Below are 13953 nucleotides of genomic sequence, written 5' to 3'. Positions count from 1 at the left end.
AGTTTTTACACAAAACCTGACGAATATTTAATTTTTGGGCTTCCGTGGCGCAATGGTTAGCGCGTTCAGCTGTTAACCGAAAGGTTGGTGGTTCGAGACCACCCGGGAGAGGTGTTGTGGGGTCTCAGATGTAGCGTAAAAAGTCAAAACTTTTCCACAATACGTGACAACCATTTAATTTCTGAGCTTCCGTGGCTCAATGGTTTGCGCGTTCGGCTGTTAACCAATAGGTTGGTGGTTCGAGACCACCCGGAAGCGGTGTTGTGGGGTCTCAAATGTAACGTAAAAAGCGAAAGTTTTTCCACAATACCTGACGACCATTCAATTTTTGGGCTTCCGTGGCGCAATGGTTAGCGCGTTCGGCTGTTAATCGAAAGGTTGGTGGTTCGAGCCCATCCGGGAGCGGTGTTGTGAGGTCTCAGATGTGACGTAAAAAGCCAAAGTTTTTCCACATTACCTGCCGACCATTTAATTTTTGGGCTTCCGTGGCGCAATGGTTAGCACGTTCGGCTGTTAACCGAAAGGTTGGTGGTTCGAGCCCACCCAAGAGAGGTGTTGTGGGGTCTCAGATGTAGCGTAAAAAGTCAAAACTTTTCCAGAATACGTGACAACCATTTATTTTCTGAGCTTTCGTGGCTCAATGTTTAGCGCTTTCGCCTGTTAACCAATAGGTTGGTGGTTCGAGCCCACCCGGGAGCGGTGTTGTGGGATTTCTAATGTAACGTATAAAGCCAAAGTTTTTCCACAATACCGGACGACCATTTAATTTTTGGGCTTCCGTGGCGCAATGGTTAGCGCTTTCGGTTGTTAATCGAAAGGTTGGTGGTTCGAGCCCATCCGGGAGCGGTGTTGTGGGGTCTCAGATGTAGCGTAAAAAGTCAAAACTTTTCCACAATACGTGACAACCATTTAATTTCTGAGCTTCCGTGGCTCAATGGTTTGCGCGTTCGGCTGTTAACCAATAGGTTGGTGGTTCGAGACCACCCAAAAGCGGTGTTGTGGGGTCTCAAATGTAACGTAAAAAGCGAAAGTTTTTCCACAATACCTGACGACCATTTAATTTTTGGGCTTCCGTGGCGCAATGCAATGGTTAGCGCGTTCGGCTTTTAATCGAAAGGTTGGTGGTTCGAGCCCATCCGGGAGCAGTGTTGTGAGGTCTCAGATGTGACGTAAAAAGCCAAAGTTTTTCCACATTACCTGCCGACCATTTAATTTTTGGGCTTCCGTGGCGCAATGGTTAGCACGTTCGGCTGTTAACCGAAAGGTTGGTGGTTCGAGCCCACCCAATAGAGGTGTTGTGGGGCCTCAGATGTAGCGTAAAAAGTCAAAATTTTCCACAATACGTGACAACCATTCAATTTCTGAGCTTTCGTAGCTCAATGTTTAGCGCGTTCGCCTGTTAACCAATAGGTTGGTGGTTCGAGCCCACTCGGGAGCGGTGTTGTGGGATCTCAAATGTAACATATAAATCCAAAGTTTTTCCACAATACGTGACGACCATTTAATTTTTGGGCTTCCGTGGCGCAATGGTTAGCACGTTCGGCTGTTAACCGAAAGGTTGGTGGTTCGAGCCCTAACAAGAGAAGTGTTGTGGGGTCTCAGATGTAGCGTATAAAGTCAAAACTTTTCCACAATACGTGACAACCGTTTAATTTCTGAGCTTTCGTGGCTCAATGTTTAGCGCGTTCGGCTGTTAACCAATAGGTTGGTGGTTCGAGCCCACCCGGGAGCGGTGTTGTGGGATCTCAAATGTAACGTACAAAGGCAAAGTTTTTCCACAATACCTGACGACCATTTAATTTTTGGGCTTCCGTGGGGCAATGGTTAGCGCGCTCAGCTGTTATTCACAAGGTTGGTGGTTCGAGCCCACCCGAGAGCGGTGTTGTGAGGTCTCAGTTGTAACGAAAAAAGTAAGAGTTTTTCCACAATACCTGACGACCATTTAATTTTTGGGCTTCCGTGGCGCAATGGTTAGCGCGTTCAGCTGTTAAGCGAAAGGTTGGTGGTTCGAAACCACCCGGGAGAGGGGTTATGAGGTCTCAGATGTAACGAAAAAAGTAAGAGTTTTTCCACAATACCTGACGACCATTTAATTTTTGGGCTTCCGTGGCGCAATGGTTAGCGCGTTCGGCTTTTAATCGAAAGGTTGGTGGTTCGAGCCCATCCGGGAGCAGTGTTGTGAGGTCTCAGATGTGACGTAAAAAGCCAAAGTTTTTCCACATTACCTGCCGACCATTTAATTTTTGGGCTTCCGTGGCGCAATGGTTAGCACGTTCGGCTGTTAACCGAAAGGTTGGTGGTTCGAGCCCACCCAATAGAGGTGTTGTGGGGCCTCAGATGTAGCGTAAAAAGTCAAAATTTTCCACAATACGTGACAACCATTCAATTTCTGAGCTTTCGTAGCTCAATGTTTAGCGCGTTCGGCTGTTAACCAATAGGTTGGTGGTTCGAGCCCACCCGGGAGCGGTGTTGTGGGATCTCAAATGTAACGTACAAAGGCAAAGTTTTTCCACAATACCTGACGACCATTTAATTTTTGGGCTTCCGTGGGGCAATGGTTAGCGCGCTCAGCTGTTATTCACAAGGTTGGTGGTTCGAGCCCACCCGAGAGCGGTGTTGTGAGGTCTCAGATGTAACGAAAAAAATAAGAGTTTTTCCACAATACCTGACGACCATTTAATTTTTGGGCTTCCGTGGCGCAATGGTTAGCGCGTTCAGCTGTTAAGCGAAAGGTTGGTGGTTCGAGACCACCCGAAGGAGGGGTTGTGAGGTGTCAGATGTAGCGTAAAAAGTCAAAACTTTTCCACAATACGTGACAACCATTTAATTTCTGAGCTTCCGTGGCTCAATGGTTTGCGCGTTCGGCTGTTAACCAATAGGTTGGTGGTTCGAGACCACCCGGAAGCGGTGTTGTGGGGTCTCAAATGTAACGTAAAAAGCGAAAGTTTTTCCACAATACCTGACGACCATTCAATTTTTGGGCTTCCGTGGCGCAATGGTTAGCGCGTTCGGCTGTTAATCGAAAGGTTGGTGGTTCGAGCCCATCCGGGAGCGGTGTTGTGAGGTCTCAGATGTGACGTAAAAAGCCAAAGTTTTTCCACATTACCTGCCGACCATTTAATTTTTGGGCTTCCGTGGCGCAATGGTTAGCACGTTCGGCTGTTAACCGAAAGGTTGGTGGTTCGAGCCCACCCAAGAGAGGTGTTGTGGGGTCTCAGATGTAGCGTAAAAAGTCAAAACTTTTCCACAATACGTGACAACCATTTATTTTCTGAGCTTTCGTGGCTCAATGTTTAGCGCTTTCGCCTGTTAACCAATAGGTTGGTGGTTCGAGCCCACCCGGAAGCGGTGTTGTGGGATTTCTAATGTAACGTATAAAGCCAAAGTTTTTCCACAATACCGGACGACCATTTAATTTTTGGGCTTCCGTGGCGCAATGGTTAGCGCTTTCGGTTGTTAATCGAAAGGTTGGTGGTTCGAGCCCATCCGGGAGCGGTGTTGTGGGGTCTCAGATGTAGCGTAAAAAGTCAAAACTTTTCCACAATACGTGACAACCATTTAATTTCTGAGCTTCCGTGGCTCAATGGTTTGCGCGTTCGGCTGTTAACCAATAGGTTGGTGGTTCGAGACCACCCAAAAGCGGTGTTGTGGGGTCTCAAATGTAACGTAAAAAGCGAAAGTTTTTCCACAATACCTGACGACCATTTAATTTTTGGGCTTCCGTGGCGCAATGGTTAGCGCGTTCGGCTTTTAATCGAAAGGTTGGTGGTTCGAGCCCATCCGGGAGCAGTGTTGTGAGGTCTCAGATGTGACGTAAAAAGCCAAAGTTTTTCCACAATACCTGACGACCATTTAATTTTTGGGCTTCCGTGGCGCAATGGTTAGCGCGGTCAGCTGTTAACCGAAAGATTGGTCGTTCGAGCCCACCCTAAAGAGGTGTTGTGGGGTCTCAGATGTAGCGTAAAATGTCAAAACATTTCCACAATACGTGACAACCATTTAATTTCTGAGCTTTCGTGGCTCAATGTTTAGCGCGTTCGCCTGTTAACCAATAGGTTGGTGGTTCGAGCCCACTCGGGAGCGGTGTTGTGGGATCTCAAATGTAACATATAAATCCAAAGTTTTTCCACAATACGTGACGACCATTTAATTTTTGGGCCTCCGTGGCGCAATGGTTAGCACGTTCGGCTGTTAACCGAAAGGTTGGTGGCTCGAGCCCTAACAAGAGAGGTGTTGTGGGGTCTCAGATGTAGCGTATAAAGTCAAAACTTTTCCACAATACGTGACAACCATTTAATTTCTGAGCTTTCGTGGCTCAATGTTTAGCGCGTTCGGCTGTTAACCAATAGGTTGGTGGTTCGAGCCCACCCGGGAGCGGTGTTGTGGGAACTCAAATGTAACGTACAAAGGCAAAGTTTTTCCACAATACCTGACGAACATTTAATTTTTGGGCTTCCGTGGGGCAATGGTTAGCGCGCTCAGCTGTTATTCACAAGGTTGGTGGTTCGAGCCCACCCGAGAGCGGTGTTGTGAGGTCTCAGATGTAACGAAAAAAGTAAGAGTTTTTCCACAATACCTGACGACCATTTAATTTTTGGGCTTCCGTGGCGCAATGGTTAGCGCGTTCAGCTGTTAAGCGAAAGGTTGGTGGTTCGCGACCACCCGGGAGACGGGTTGTGAGGTCTCAGATGTAACGAAAAAAGTAAGAGTTTTTCCACAATACCTGACGACCATTTAATTTTTGGGCTTCCGTGGCGCAATGGTTAGCGCGGTCAGCTGTTAACCGAAAGATTGGTCGTTCGAGCCGACCCTAAAGAGGTGTTGTGGGGTCTCAGATGTAGCGTAAAATGTCAAAACTTTTCCACAATACGTGACAACCATTTAATTTCTGAGCTTTCGTGGCTCAATGTTTAGCGCGTTCGCCTGTTAACCAATAGGTTGGTGGTTCGAGCCCACTCGGGAGCGGTGTTGTGGGATCTCAAATGTAACATATAAATCCAAAGTTTTTCCACAATACGTGACGACCATTTAATTTTTGGGCCTCCGTGGCGCAATGGTTAGCACGTTCGGCTGTTAACCGAAAGGTTGGTGGCTCGAGCCCTAACAAGAGAGGTGTTGTGGGGTCTCAGATGTAGCGTATAAAGTCAAAACTTTTCCACAATACGTGACAACCATTTAATTTCTGAGCTTTCGTGGCTCAATGTTTAGCGCGTTCGGCTGTTAACCAATAGGTTGGTGGTTCGAGCCCACCCGGGAGCGGTGTTGTGGGAACTCAAATGTAACGTACAAAGGCAAAGTTTTTCCACAATACCTGACGAACATTTAATTTTTGGGCTTCCGTGGCGCAATGGTTAGCGCGTTCGGCTGTTAATCGAAAGGTTGGTGGTTCGAGCCCATCCGGGAGCGGTGTTGTGAGGTCTCAGATGTGACGTAAAAAGCCAAAGTTTTTCCACATTACCTGCCGACCATTTAATTTTTGGGCTTCCGTGGCGCAATGGTTAGCACGTTCGGCTGTTAACCGAAAGGTTGGTGGTTCGAGCCCACCCAAGAGAGGTGTTGTGGGGTCTCAGATGTAGCGTAAAAAGTCAAAACTTTTCCACAATACGTGACAACCATTTATTTTCTGAGCTTTCGTGGCTCAATGTTTAGCGCTTTCGCCTGTTAACCAATAGGTTGGTGGTTCGAGCCCACCCGGGAGCGGTGTTGTGGGATTTCTAATGTAACGTATAAAGCCAAAGTTTTTCCACAATACCGGACGACCATTTAATTTTTGGGCTTCCGTGGCGCAATGGTTAGCGCTTTCGGTTGTTAATCGAAAGGTTGGTGGTTCGAGCCCATCCGGGAGCGGTGTTGTGGGGTCTCAGATGTAGCGTAAAAAGTCAAAACTTTTCCACAATACGTGACAACCATTTAATTTCTGAGCTTCCGTGGCTCAATGGTTTGCGCGTTCGGCTGTTAACCAATAGGTTGGTGGTTCGAGACCACCCAAAAGCGGTGTTGTGGGGTCTCAAATGTAACGTAAAAAGCGAAAGTTTTTCCACAATACCTGACGACCATTTAATTTTTGGGCTTCCGTGGCGCAATGGTTAGCGCGTTCGGCTTTTAATCGAAAGGTTGGTGGTTCGAGCCCATCCGGGAGCAGTGTTGTGAGGTCTCAGATGTGACGTAAAAAGCCAAAGTTTTTCCACATTACCTGCCGACCATTTAATTTTTGGGCTTCCGTGGCGCAATGGTTAGCACGTTCGGCTGTTAACCGAAAGGTTGGTGGTTCGAGCCCACCCAATAGAGGTGTTGTGGGGCCTCAGATGTAGCGTAAAAAGTCAAAATTTTCCACAATACGTGACAACCATTCAATTTCTGAGCTTTCGTAGCTCAATGTTTAGCGCGTTCGCCTGTTAACCAATAGGTTGGTGGTTCGAGCCCACTCGGGAGCGGTGTTGTGGGATCTCAAATGTAACATATAAATCCAAAGTTTTTCCACAATACGTGACGACCATTTAATTTTTGGGCTTCCGTGGCGCAATGGTTAGTTCGTTCGGCTGTTAACCGAAAGGTTGGTGGTTCGAGCCCTAACAAGAGAAGTGTTGTGGGGTCTCAGATGTAGCGTATAAAGTCAAAACTTTTCCACAATACGTGACAACCGTTTAATTTCTGAGCTTTCGTGGCTCAATGTTTAGCGCGTTCGGCTGTTAACCAATAGGTTGGTGGTTCGAGCCCACCCGGGAGCGGTGTTGTGGGATCTCAAATGTAACGTACAAAGGCAAAGTTTTTCCACAATACCTGACGACCATTTAATTTTTGGGCTTCCGTGGGGCAATGGTTAGCGCGCTCAGCTGTTATTCACAAGGTTGGTGGTTCGAGCCCACCCGAGAGCGGTGTTGTGAGGTCTCAGTTGTAACGAAAAAAGTAAGAGTTTTTCCACAATAACTGACGACCATTTAATTTTTGGGCTTCCGTGGCGCAATGGTTAGCGCGTTCAGCTGTTAAGCGAAAGGTTGGTGGTTCGAAACCACCCGGGAGAGGGGTTATGAGGTCTCAGATGTAACGAAAAAAGTAAGAGTTTTTCCACAATACCTGACGACCATTTAATTTTTGGGCTTCCGTGGCGCAATGGTTAGCGCGTTCGGCTTTTAATCGAAAGGTTGGTGGTTCGAGCCCATCCGGGAGCAGTGTTGTGAGGTCTCAGATGTGACGTAAAAAGCCAAAGTTTTTCCACATTACCTGCCGACCATTTAATTTTTGGGCTTCCGTGGCGCAATGGTTAGCACGTTCGGCTGTTAACCGAAAGGTTGGTGGTTCGAGCCCACCCAATAGAGGTGTTGTGGGGCCTCAGATGTAGCGTAAAAAGTCAAAATTTTCCACAATACGTGACAACCATTCAATTTCTGAGCTTTCGTAGCTCAATGTTTAGCGCGTTCGGCTGTTAACCAATAGGTTGGTGGTTCGAGCCCACCCGGGAGCGGTGTTGTGGGATCTCAAATGTAACGTACAAAGGCAAAGTTTTTCCACAATACCTGACGACCATTTAATTTTTGGGCTTCCGTGGGGCAATGGTTAGCGCGCTCAGCTGTTATTCACAAGGTTGGTGGTTCGAGCCCACCCGAGAGCGGTGTTGTGAGGTCTCAGATGTAACGAAAAAAGTAAGAGTTTTTCCACAATACCTGACGACCATTTAATTTTTGGGCTTCCGTGGCGCAATGGTTAGCGCGTTCAGCTGTTAAGCGAAAGGTTGGTGGTTCGCGACCACCCGGGAGACGGGTTGTGAGGTCTCAGATGTAACGAAAAAAGTAAGAGTTTTTCCACAATACCTGACGACCATTTAATTTTTGGGCTTCCGTGGCGCAATGGTTAGCGCGGTCAGCTGTTAACCGAAAGATTGGTCGTTCGAGCCCACCCTAAAGAGGTGTTGTGGGGTCTCAGATGTAGGGTAAAATGTCAAAACTTTTCCACAATACGTGACAACCATTTAATTTCTGAGCTTTCGTGGCTCAATGTTTAGCGCGTTCGCCTGTTAACCAATAGGTTGGTGGTTCGAGTCCACTCGGGAGCGGTGTTGTGGGATCTCAAATGTAACATATAAATCCAAAGTTTTTCCACAATACGTGACGACCATTTAATATTTGGGCCTCCGTGGCGCAATGGTTAGCACGTTCGGCTGTTAACCGAAAGGTTGGTGGCTCGAGCCCTAACAAGAGAGGTGTTGTGGGGTCTCAGATGTAGCGTATAAAGTCAAAACTTTTCCACAATACGTGACAACCATTTAATTTCTGAGCTTTCGTGGCTCAATGTTTAGCGCGTTCGGCTGTTAACCAATAGGTTGGTGGTTCGAGCCCACCCGGGAGCGGTGTTGTGGGAACTCAAATGTAACGTACAAAGGCAAAGTTTTTCCACAATACCTGACGAACATTTAATTTTTGGGCTTCCGTGGGGCAATGGTTAGCGCGCTCAGCTGTTATTCACAAGGTTGGTGGTTCGAGCCCACCCGAGAGCGGTGTTGTGAGGTCTCAGATGTAACGAAAAAAGTAAGAGTTTTTCCACAATACCTGACGACCATTTAATTTTTGGGCTTCCGTGGCGCAATGGTTAGCGCGTTCAGCTGTTAAGCGAAAGGTTGGTGGTTCGCGACCACCCGGGAGAGGGGTTGTGAGGTCTCAGATGTAACGAAAAAAGTAAGAGTTTTTCCACAATACCTGACGACCATTTAATTTTTGGGCTTCCGTGGCGCAATGGTTAGCGCGGTCAGCTGTTAACCGAAAGATTGGTCGTTCGAGCCCACCCTAAAGAGGTGTTGTGGGGTCTCATATGTAGCGTAAAAAGTCAAAACTTTTCCACAAAACGTGACAACCATTTAATTTCTGAGCTTTCGTGGCTCAATGTTTAGCGCGTTCGGCTGTTAACCAATAGGTTGGTGGTTCGGGCCCACCCGTGAGCGGTGTTGTGAGGTCTCAGATGTAACGAAAAAAGTAAGAGTTTTTCCACAAATTCTGACGAACATTTAATTATTGGGCTTCCGTGGCGCAATGGATAGCGCGTTCAGCTGTTAACCGAAAGGTTGGAGGTTCGAGACCACCCGGGAGAGGTGTTGTGGGGTCTCAGATGTAGCGTAAAAAGTCAAAACGTTTCCACAATACATGACAACCTTTTAATTTCTGAGCTTTCGTGACTCAATGTTTAGCGCGTTCGGCTGTTAACCAATAGGTTGGTGGTTCGAGCCCACCCGGGAGCGGTGTTGTGGGATCTCAAATGTAACGTACAAAGCCAAAGTTACCACAATACCTGACGATCATTTAATTTTTGTGCTTCCGTGGCGCAATAGTTAGCGCGCTCAGCTGTTATTCAAAAGGTTGGTGGTTCGAGCCCACCCGAGAGCGGTGTTGTGAGGTCTCAGATGTAACGAAAAAAGTAAGAGTTTTTCCACAATACCTGACGACCATTTAATTTTTGGGCTTCCGTGGCGCAATGGTTAGCACGTTCGGCTGTTAACCGAAAGATTGGTGGTTCGAGCCCACCCAAGAGAGGTGTTGTGGGGTCTCAGATGTAGCGTAAAAAGACAAAACTTTTCCACAATACGTGACAACCATTTAATTTCTGATCTTTCGTGGCTCAATGTTTAGCGCGTTCGCCTGTTAACCAATAGGTTGTTGGTTCGAGCCCACCCGGGAGCGGTGTTGTGGGATTTCAAATGTAACGTATAAAGCCAAAGTTTTTCCACAATACGTGACGACCATTTAATTTTTGGGCCTCCGTGGCGCAATGGTTAGCACGTTCGGCTGTTAACCGAAAGGTTGGTGGCTCGAGCCCTAACAAGAGAGGTGTTGTGGGGCCTCAGATGTAGCGTATAAAGTCAAAACTTTTCCACAATACGTGACAACCATTTAATTTCTGAGCTTTCGTGGCTCAATGTTTAGCGCGTTCGGCTGTTAACCAATAGGTTGGTGGTTCGAGCCCACCCGGGAGCGGTGTTGTGGGAACTCAAATGTAACGTACAAAGGCAAAGTTTTTCCACAATACCTGACGAACATTTAATTTTTGGGCTTCCGTGGGGCAATGGTTAGCGCGCTCAGCTGTTATTCACAAGGTTGGTGGTTCGAGCCCACCCGAGAGCGGTGTTGTGAGGTCTCAGATGTAACGAAAAAAGTAAGAGTTTTTCCACAATACCTGACGACCATTTAATTTTTGGGCTTCCGTGGCGCAATGGTTAGCGCGTTCAGCTGTTAAGCGAAAGGTTGGTGGTTCGCGACCACCCGGGAGAGGGGTTGTGAGGTCTCAGATGTAACGAAAAAAGTAAGAGTTTTTCCACAATACCTGACGACCATTTAATTTTTGGGCTTCCGTGGCGCAATGGTTAGCGCGGTCAGCTGTTAACCGAAAGATTGGTCGTTCGAGCCCACCCTAAAGAGGTGTTGTGGGGTCTCAGATGTAGCGTAAAAAGTCAAAACTTTTCCACAAAACGTGACAACCATTTAATTTCTGAGCTTTCGTGGCTCAATGTTTAGCGCGTTCGGCTGTTAACCAATAGGTTGGTGGTTCGGGCCCACCCGTGAGCGGTGTTGTGAGGTCTCAGATGTAACGAAAAAAGTAAGAGTTTTTCCACAAATTCTGACGAACATTTAATTCTAGGGCTTCCGTGGCGCAATGGATAGCGCGTTCAGCTGTTAACCGAAAGGTTGGAGGTTCGAGACCACCCGGGAGAGGTGTTGTGGGGTCTCAGATGTAGCGTAAAAAGTCAAAACGTTTCCACAATACATGACAACCTTTTAATTTCTGAGCTTTCGTGACTCAATGTTTAGCGCGTTCGGCTGTTAACCAATAGGTTGGTGGTTCGAGCCCACCCGGGAGCGGTGTTGTGGGATCTCAAATGTAACGTACAAAGCCAAAGTTACCACAATACCTGATGATCATTTAATTTTTGTGCTTCCGTGGCGCAATAGTTAGCGCGCTCAGCTGTTATTCAAAAGGTTGGGGGTTCGAGCCCACCCGAGAGCGGTGTTGTGAGGTCTCAGATGTAACGAAAAAAGTAAGAGTTTTTCCACAAATTCTGACGAACATTTAATTATAGGGCTTCCGTGGCGCAATGGATAGCGCGTTCAGCTGTTAACCGAAAGGTTGGAGGTTCGAGACCACCCGGGAGAGGTGTTGTGGGGTCTCAGATGTAGCGTAAAAAGTCAAAACGTTTCCACAATACATGACAACCTTTTAATTTCTGAGCTTTCGTGACTCAATGTTTAGCGCGTTCGGCTGTTAACCAATAGGTTGGTGGTTCGAGCCCACCCGGGAGCGGTGTTGTGGGATCTCAAATGTAACGTACAAAGCCAAAGTTACCACAATACCTGATGATCATTTAATTTTTGTGCTTCCGTGGCGCAATAGTTAGCGCGCTCAGCTGTTATTCAAAAGGTTGGGGGTTCGAGCCCACCCGAGAGCGGTGTTGTGAGGTCTCAGATGTAACGAAAAAAGTAAGAGTTTTTCCACAATACCTGACGACCATTTAATTTTTGGGCTTCCGTGGCGCAATGGTTAGCACGTTCGGCTGTTAACCGAAAGATTGGTGGTTCGAGCCCACCCAAGAGAGGTGTTGTGGGGTCTCAGATGTAGCGTAAAAAGACAAAATTTTCCACAATACGTGACAACCATTTAATTTCTGATCTTTCGTGGCTCAATGTTTAGCGCGTTCGCCTGTTAACCAATAGGTTGTTGGTTCGAGCCCACCCGGGAGCGGTGTTGTGGGATTTCAAATGTAACGTATAAAGCCAAAGTTTTTCCACAATACCTGACGACCCTTTAATTTTTGGGTTTCCGTGGAGCAATGGTTAGCGCGTTCGGCAGTTAACCGAAAGGTTGGTGGTTCGACCCCACCCAGGAGAGGTGTTGTGGGGTCTCAGATGTAGAGTAAAAAGTCAAAACTTTTCCACAATACGTGACAACCATTTAATTTCTGAGCTTCCGTGGCTCAATGGTTTGCGCGTTCGGCTGTTAACCAATAGGTTGGTGGTTCGAGACCACCCTGAAGCGGTGTTGTGGGGTCTCAAATGTAACGTAAAAAGCGAAAGTTTTTCCACAATACCTTACGACCAATTAATTTTTGGGCTTCCGTGGTGCAATGGTTAGCGCGTTCGGCTGTTAATCGAAAGGTTGGTGGTTCGAGCCCATCCGGGAGCGGTGTTGCGAGGCCTCAGATGTGACGTAAAAAGCCAAAGTTTTTCCACATTACCTGCCGACCATTTAATTTTTGGGCTTCCGTGGCGCAATGGTTAGCACGTTCGGCTGTTAAGCGAAAGGTTGGTGGTTCGCGACCACCCGGGAGAGGGGTTGTGAGGTCTCAGATGTAACGAAAAAAGTAAGAGTTTTTCCACAATACCTGACGACCATTTAATTTTTGGGCTTCCGTGGCGCAATGGTTAGCGCGGTCAGCTGTTAACCGAAAGATTGGTCGTTCGAGCCCACCCTAAAGAGGTGTTGTGGGGTCTCAGATGTAGCGTAAAAATTCAAAACGTTTCCACAAAACGTGACAACCATTTAATTTCTGAGCTTTCGTGGCTCAATTTTTAGCGCGTTCGGCTGTTAACCAATAGGTTGGTGGTTCGGGCCCACCCGTGAGCGGTGTTGTGAGGTCTCAGATGTAACGAAAAAAGTAAGAGTTTTTCCACAAATTCTGACGAACATTTAATTATTGGGCTTCCGTGGCGCAATGGATAGCGCGTTCAGCTGTTAACCGAAAGGTTGGAGGGTCGAGACCACCCGGGAGAGGTGTTGTGGGGTCTCAGATGTAGCGTAAAAAGTCAAAACTTTTCCACAATACATGACAACCTTTTAATTTCTGAGCTTTCGTGACTCAATGTTTAGCGCGTTCGGCTGTTAACCAATAGGTTGGTGGTTCGAGCCCACCCGGGAGCGGTGTTGTGGGATCTCAAATGTAACGTACAAAGCCAAAGTTACCACAATACCTGACGATCATTTAATTTTTGTGCTTCCGTGGCGCAATAGTTAGCGCGCTCAGCTGTTATTCAAAAGGTTGGTGGTTCGAGCCCACCCGAGAGCGGTGTTGTGAGGTCTCAGATGTAACGAAAAAAGTAAGAGTTTTTCCACAATACCTGACGACCATTTAATTTTTGGGCTTCCGTGGCGCAATGGTTAGCACGTTCGGCTGTTAACCGAAAGATTGGTGGTTCGAGCCCACCCAAGAGAGGTGTTGTGGGGTCTCAGATGTAGCGTAAAAAGACAAAACTTTTCCACAATACGTGACAACCATTTAATTTCTGAGCTTCCGTGGCTCAATGGTTTGCGCGTTCGCCTGTTAACCAATAGGTTGTTGGTTTGCGACCACCCGGGAGAGGGGTTGTGAGGTCTCAGATGTAACGAAAAAAGTAAGAGTTTTTCCACAATACCTGACGACCATTTAATTTTTGGGCTTCCGTGGCGCAATGGTTAGCGCGTTCAGCTGTTAAGCGAAAGGTTGGTGGTTCGCGACCACCCGGGAGAGGGGTTGTGAGGTCTCAGATGTAACGAAAAAAGTAAGAGTTTTTCCACAATACCTGACGACCATTTAATTTTTGGGCTTCCGTGGCGCAAAGGTTAGCGCGGTCAGCTGTTAACCGAAAGATTGGTCGTTCGAGCCCACCCTGAAGCGGTGTTGTGGGGTCTCAAATGTAACGTAAAAAGCGAAAGTTTTTCCACAATACCTTACGACCAATTAATTTTTGGGCTTCCGTGGTGCAATGGTTAGCGCGTTCGGCTGTTAACCGAAAGGTTGGAGGTTCGAGACCACCCGGGAGAGGTGTTGTGGGGTCTCAGATGTAGCGTAAAAAGTCAAAACTTTTCCACAATACATGACAACCTTTTAATTTCTGAGCTTTCGTGACTCAATGTTTAGCGCGTTCGGCTGTTAACCAATAGGTTGGTGGTTCGAGCCCACCCGGGAGCGGTGTTGTGGGATCTCAAATGTAACGTACAAAG

General features: G+C 47.3%; 4 non-coding genes across 4 annotated transcripts; all 4 read left to right on the top strand.

Annotated features, from left to right (window-relative positions):
• The first annotated feature begins 2100 nt into the window (after positions 1 to 2100).
• Positions 2101 to 2173, top strand: TRNAK-UUU (transfer RNA lysine (anticodon UUU)). The gene has a single exon. It is a non-coding gene; the product is annotated as a tRNA-Lys (tRNA).
• Positions 2174 to 3716: 1543 nt separating this feature from the next.
• Positions 3717 to 3789, top strand: TRNAK-UUU (transfer RNA lysine (anticodon UUU)). Its single transcript has one exon. It is a non-coding gene; the product is annotated as a tRNA-Lys (tRNA).
• A 2279-nt stretch (positions 3790 to 6068) lies between these two features.
• TRNAK-UUU (transfer RNA lysine (anticodon UUU)) lies at positions 6069 to 6141 on the top strand. Its single transcript has one exon. It is a non-coding gene; the product is annotated as a tRNA-Lys (tRNA).
• A 955-nt stretch (positions 6142 to 7096) lies between these two features.
• On the top strand, positions 7097 to 7169 carry TRNAK-UUU (transfer RNA lysine (anticodon UUU)). Its single transcript has one exon. It is a non-coding gene; the product is annotated as a tRNA-Lys (tRNA).
• The last annotated feature ends 6784 nt before the right edge of the window (positions 7170 to 13953 follow it).

The sequence above is a fragment of the Phalangium opilio genome, unplaced genomic scaffold (genome assembly GCF_054372755.1).
Source record: "Phalangium opilio isolate 3A_F unplaced genomic scaffold, DU_Popi_V2 ptg001421l_1, whole genome shotgun sequence".
NCBI lineage: Eukaryota > Metazoa > Arthropoda > Arachnida > Opiliones > Phalangiidae > Phalangium > Phalangium opilio.
Note: the sequence above shows the minus strand (reverse complement) of the source record. Positions and strands in the feature narration are given on the sequence as shown.